Source organism: Biomphalaria glabrata, chromosome 8 (genome assembly GCF_947242115.1).
Source record: "Biomphalaria glabrata chromosome 8, xgBioGlab47.1, whole genome shotgun sequence".
Classification (NCBI taxonomy): Eukaryota; Metazoa; Mollusca; class Gastropoda; family Planorbidae; genus Biomphalaria; species Biomphalaria glabrata.
This window is the reverse complement of record NC_074718.1, coordinates 35,698,326-35,705,482: the sequence shown is the minus strand read 5'-3', so window position 1 is coordinate 35,705,482 and position 7,157 is coordinate 35,698,326.

Below are 7,157 nucleotides of genomic sequence, written 5' to 3'. Positions count from 1 at the left end.
CACAAATAATTTTTTACTTTGACACATGAAAATGACAAAATATAGTCTATTGATTTGATTATTTAATACAATTGAGCTTTGAGCTTCAAATTTGTCTTTTAAAAGACTTTTTACATAAATTCGTTCCTTATATCTGCGAATTTAGAAGTCCTGACGTACATTCTTTCATTACACAAGACCGAAATGTTACAAATCTCTCTATTCCTAGGTTTAATTTAACTCTAAGATGATAGAGCTTCTCTTCGCAAAGATAGTTTTATACACACATAAACATATTAATTATAGTCCATTCATTTAATATTTTAATCAATTAACCTTAACAATTTGTTTTTCTTAAGTATTTTTCATGCTATATGCAAAGCCGTGTTGACATATTGATCTAGATCTATTTTAATAGTTCCATTCATGAGTCGCGTACATCTAACAAGCGCTGTGTAAACACACTATAACTGGACAGGCAAGATGAGGCCCTATATTAATAAGCTTATTGATCCCTTCAATTCACTCTTACAATCTATAGATCTACATCTGTTATAATAGTATCTAGACTCTAGATCTAGATTGAAATATATATAGGCCTACCAGCAAATGTTTTATTAAAAAAGTGGATTTAGGTCGATTAGCTATTTTAATAGCTACTTCAGTACCATTTTTTACATTTACATTTGCTTTATACTTATAACAATATTTTTTGTTTAATTGTTTCTATACACTCTATTAGTAACTATAGCAGTGGTACGTAAATTAAGACCCGCGGGCAGCGGGTAATATATGGCTAATTAAGATTAATTGTGCAAAGTTTAAACTTGCTCTGAGAATGGGATGTGCGAGAAAAAAAAACGTATACAAAAATTGAACCAGACAGACAGACAAACAGACAGATGGACGGAGTTAGTTTAACATAAGCATTGTAAAAAAGTGATAGATAAGAAAGTTCAAGGTTGCCAGAAATTAAACATATTGTTTATTTCTCTTGTTTTTTTTTTTTTAAATAAAATCGACGTATAAGACAGTAGTTAAAGGAAAACAAAAAAATGTAAAGAACATATATCTGCAACATGTCATACGGTTAGGTCGTAGACTAAGGGAAACAATTGGAAACTCGGATTGTATTAAGCTTGATCGAGTTATCGCTGTAGATTTATTACACAACATTATATTCTTGTTGTCAACTAGTCATTGAACATAATTTACAGCAATACACGTTATGGTTTCAATTTGAGATTGGAAGTTCTCAATCAGACACAGCAGAAATAAATACCTATCACTGTTAATATTAATGGCAGGAGATGTAGAGTCAAATCCAGGGCCTAGATCTAAAGATAGATGCAACATCTGCAAAAAAATATGCACCCTGAAACAGAAAGCCATTCAATGTGACACCTGCGATGAATGGTACCATGCATCATGTCTCCATATGAATACACCTGTGTATTATGCCTTAGGCAACAAAGACGCATCATGGCACTGTGTACCGTGTGGGTTACCTCAGTTTACATCAGGACTGTTTGATTCCTTTGATGCGGACACTTCTAACCCATACAACATCCTAAACACCATCCCGAACCAAACTCACCAACCACTAGCCAGATCCACTCCTGTTAAACCTAAATCTACTAAAATTAATACAACAGCCTCACTAAACAAACCTACTAAAGAAGTAATACCAAAATACCTTAAAACCTTAGTTATAAATTTTCAAAGCATTAGGAACAAAACAGCAGACTTAGAAATTTTATTAGAATGTGAGAAACCAGACATAATTGCAGGAACAGAAACTTGGCTGCATCCTGAAATTTATAATGCAGAAATTTTCAATAGTAATTATGAAATTTTTAGAAAAGATAGGGCTGATAATCATGGAGGAGTTCTTTTAGCAATAAAAAACACTCTTATAGCAGAAGAAATTACCTTACCTAACTCAAAAAATGTAGAATCAACATTTTGTAAAATTAATACCACCTCAACATCCCTAATAGGCAGCATTTACAGACCACCAAATTCTAGTTTAGAATACATGCAGGAACTATGTAATCAGATTACTACACTTAAAGAGACAAATAAAAATGCAGTTTTTTGGATTATGGGTGATTTCAACCTACCTGATATAAATTGGAAAACACTAACCATAGATAAACACCAAAACCTTAAGGACATAAATGAGCTTTTCATAGAAACTTTACACAACCTAAGTTTAGATCAAATCATTAAAAAGCCAACTAGATTAAACAACACATTAGATCTCTTCTTAACCAACAGACCTGGATTAGTAGTTGATTATGAAATTATCCCTGGTCTATCAGACCATGAGATCATAAAAATACACAGTCAGATAAAAGCAGTAGCCAATACAAAACCCAAAAGAAAAATCTTACTCTGGAATAAATGTAACCTAACACAACTACACCAAGCTGCACTAAACTTTCAACAAACATTCTTATTAGAAAAAGACATTAACCAACCAGTCGATGACCTCTGGAATTTCATTAAAAACCATCTTAAAAGCATAATAGAAAATCATATACCAACTAAATACACATCAAACAAAATAAATAAATGCTGGTTTAATAATAGACTAAAGAAGCTTTGTAAACAGAAGGAAAACCTCTATAGAAAATTTAAAGAAACTAATGCAGAAAGAGTTTACAAAAAGTATATAAAAATTAAACACTTAACCCAAAAAGTAAGCAGACAGCTGCAGAGTGAATACATATACAATGTAATATCTAAAGATAACAACAAAAACCTATGGTCATACATTAAGTCTAAGAAAATGGAAACAACAGGCGTAGCGCCATTAAAAGATGAACATAACATAATACATAATGATAATGAAACTAAAGCAAACATTCTAAACAAATACTTTGCATCAGCATTCTCAGCCCGAGGAGACAAAGACATATTACTGAATTTGAACCAAGTAGACAACATAGAAGATATAGTAGTACAAGAAAATGGAATTCAAAAACTATTAGCCAACACCAAACCAAATAAAGCTTCTGGACCTGATGGTATTCCAGCTAGATTACTCAAAGAACTAAGTAATGAGCTAGCCCCAGTGTTCAAAATACTCTTTCAGGCTTCACTTAACCAGGGCAGAGTACCAAAGGACTGGAAAGAAGCTAATGTCACCCCCCTATTTAAAAAAGGAGAAAAATCTGACCCAGGGAACTACAGACCAGTATCACTTACCAGCATCACATGTAAAATCCTAGAACACATAATATGTAGCAACATCATAAACCACTTAGACAAACATAATGTCCTCACACCATACCAACATGGCTTTAGGAAATATAGATCATGTGAAACACAACTAATAGGACTAATTGATGATTTTTCAAAAGGTTTAGATAATAGTGAACAAATAGATGCTATCTTACTAGATTTTTCTAAGGCTTTTGACAAAGTTCACCACCATAGTTTGCTTAAAAAATTAAAATATTTCGGCATTAATGGTCCACTGCATCAGTGGATTAAAGACTTTCTGATAGGGAGAGAACAAACTGTAATAATAAATGGCTCTAAATCAACACCGATAACAGTAAACTCAGGTGTACCTCAAGGTACAGTCTTGGGTCCACTACTATTTTTAATTTACATAAATGATTTACCAAATTACATTAGTTCAGGAACAAAAGTCAGATTATTTGCAGACGATTGCATAATATATAGAACAATAAAAACAACACAAGACACAGATATTTTACAAAGAGAATTAGATGAATTACAGAAATGGGAATCAAATTGGAGCATGTCTTTCCACCCAGAAAAATGTCAGTTGTTAAGAGTAACAAAAAAACTAAAACAAATTAATTCCACTTATCTTATTCATGGCAAACCAGTATCACAGACTAAAAACGCAAAATACCTAGGTGTTATAATAAATGAAAAACTATCATGGAATCCACATATTGATGAAACTACAAAAAAATCAAACAAAGCATTAGGATTTATTAAAAGAAATTTCTATAAATCAAATAAGAACATAAAACTAAAATGTTACTTAACCTTGGTTAGGCCAATAATAGAATATGCATCCTCCGTTTGGGACCCCTCAACTCAAGAAAACATTAAGAAACTGGAACAGACACAAAATAGAGCAGTGAGATTCATAACAAACGAATATTCACATTTGACTAGAGTAACACCTTTAGTAAAATCACTAAATTTAGAAAGCCTTCAGGACAGAAGGCTCAAAAGTAAAGTAGCAATCATACATAAAACACTGAACCATAATCTTCAAATACAAAAACAAAATTTAATAAAATACTCTGAAAGACACAAAGATAAAGGCACATTCCTCGTCCCATATACTAGGACAAATTTGTACAAATACTCCTTCTTCCCTAGTGCTATTAGAGCATGGAATGGGTTGCCTGAGCTAGCCAGGAAAACCAGTGACTTGGCAGAATTTAAGTCATTGGTTAATATGCATGACTAAATGCATGACGCGTAGGACGTAATCATCTTCTTTTTTGAAGTAACGTCTGTATTATATAAGAGAAGAGAAGAGTGATAAAGGGGTTACATTTTTACAAGAGGATTTATAAATCTTGTTTGAAATACTTCCTGCTATGCTTGATAATTTTTTCATTATAATAATATAAACTAAACACTGCACTACACATTATACCTTAAACTCATCACCACTTTATTTTAAAAAGTATAAAAGCAGTGATTTCTTTATTTTAAACGAATTAATAAGTGATAGCTTTTTTTTAAAACGTATTAATAAGTGATAGCTTTATTTTAAAAGTATTAAGGTGATACCTTTATTTTAAATGTATTAATAGGTGATAGCTTTATTTTAAATGTATTAATAGGTGATAGCTTTATTTTAAGTGTATTAATAGGTTATAGCTTTATTTTAAAAGTATTAAGGTGATATCTTTATTTTAAATGTATTAATAAGTGATAGATTTATTTTAAAAGTATTAAGGTGATACCTTTATTTTAAATGTATTAATAGGTGATAGCTTTATTTTAAGTGTATTAATAGGTGATAGCTTTGTTTTAAAAGTATTAAGGTGATAGCTTTATTTTAAAAGTATTAAGGTGATAGCTTTATTTTAAAAGTATTAAGGTGATAGCTTTATTTTAAAACTATTAAGGTGATAGCTTTATTTTAAAAGTATTAAAGTGATAGCTTTATTTTAAAAGTATTAAGTTGATAGCTTTATTTTAAAAGTATTAATGTGATATCTTTATTTTTAAAGTATTAAGGTGATAGCTTTAATTTAAAAGTATTAAGGTGATAGCTTAATTTAAAAGTATTAAGGTGATAGCTTTATTTTAAAAGTATTAAGGTGATAGCTTTATTTTAAAAGTATTAAGGTGATAGCTTTATTTTAGGTGTATTATTAGGTGATATCTTTATTTTAAAAGTATTAAGGTGATATCTTTATTTTAAAAGTATTAAGGTAATAGCTTTATTTTAAAAGTATTAAGGTGATAGCCTTATTTTAAAAAGTATTAAGGTGATAGCTTTATTTTAAATGTATTAATAGTTGATAGCTTTATTTTAAATGTATTAATAGGTTATAGCTTTATTTTGAAAGTATTAATAGGTGATAGTTTTATTTTAAAAGTATTAATAGGTGATACCTTTATTTAAAATGTATTAATAGGTGATAGCTTTATTTTAAGTGTATTAATAGGTGATAGCTATATTTTAAAAGTATTAAGGTGATACCTTTATTTTAAATGTATTAAGGTGATAGCTTTATTTTTAAAGTATTAAGGTGATATCTTTATTTTTAAGGTATTAAGGTGATAGCTTTATTTTAAAAGTATTAAAGTGATAGCTTTATTTTAAAAGTATTAAGTTGATAGCTTTATTTTAAAAGTATTAATGTGATATCTTTATTCTTAAAGTATTAAGGTGATAGCTTTAATTTAAAAGTATTAAGGTGATAGCTTTATTTTAAAAGTATTGAGGTGATAGCTTTATTTTAAAAGTATTAAGGTGATAGCTTTATTTTAGGTGTATTATTAGGTGATAGCTTTATTTTAAAAGTATTAAGGTGATAGCTTTATTTTAAAAGTATTAATAAGTGATATCTTTATTTTAAAAGTATTAAGGTGATATCTTTATTTTAAAAGTATTAAATTGATATCTTTATTTTAAAAGTATTAAGGTGATATCTTTATTTTAAATTTTTATGGTGATATCTTTATTTTAAAAGTTATAAGGTTATAGCTTTATTTTAAGTGTATTGTTATAAACCTGGTGGTGGCACAGATGAGGGTAGTGGTGTGAGTGTAGTTAGCCGACGCAAATCGCCCCAGGCCAGCGCTAGACGAGCGGTCAACCGTGACGAGTTACGACGATCGGCCGAGACGAGTGTCAACAAGAGGGTTCGGGAAGAATCGCCGTCGTGAACAGAGCTCAGTAGCGTCACGAGAGTTGTAGTCATCTGACCACCTAGAAACGTCGAGCGGCGTTCTGTCCGGTTCTAGAAGGCCAGTAGGGACCCTATATAAAGAGCGGAGGTGTCGCAGTCAAGACGGTTCAGAAAGCGGGTTCACGACAGGAGTTCAGAACACGGTCGACTACAGCACAGTTCAACGGTGTGGTTCTGTACGGAGCATTACGACGGTTCAGTGCGGAGTACTGTCAAGTACAGTTGAGACGAACGGCGTCTTGATCTTGGTCTGTGATCGAGTCCGACACAACGAGCCCAAGTGTGTGAAGTCAGTCCCGAACTGTTGAACCCAGTGCAAGCCCGGAACGAGACGGAGAGGCCAGTGCAAGACTTGATACGGCGGAACGGTGTTATCGGAGAGATATTTGTTATCGCAGAGCTATTTGTACTGTTCTACGTGCTGCCAATTGTACAGTATTGGCTGTTATTTATGGACATTAAACCTTTACGTTATTTTGGAGCCCTGACTTGTCAAGTTCTTTAAGTTGGTGGTGTATGGTGCAGTTTGCAGAGAGCCTGGATAGTGAGATTCGTAACAGTATTAATAGGTGATAGCTTTATTTTAAAAGTATTAAAGTTATAGCTTTATTTTAAAAGTATTAAGGTGATAGCTTTATTTTAAAAGTATTAAGGTGATATCTTTATTTTTAAAGTATTAAGGTGATACATTTATTTTAAAAGTATTAAGGTGATAGCTTTATTTTAAAAGTATTAAGGTGATAGCTTTAT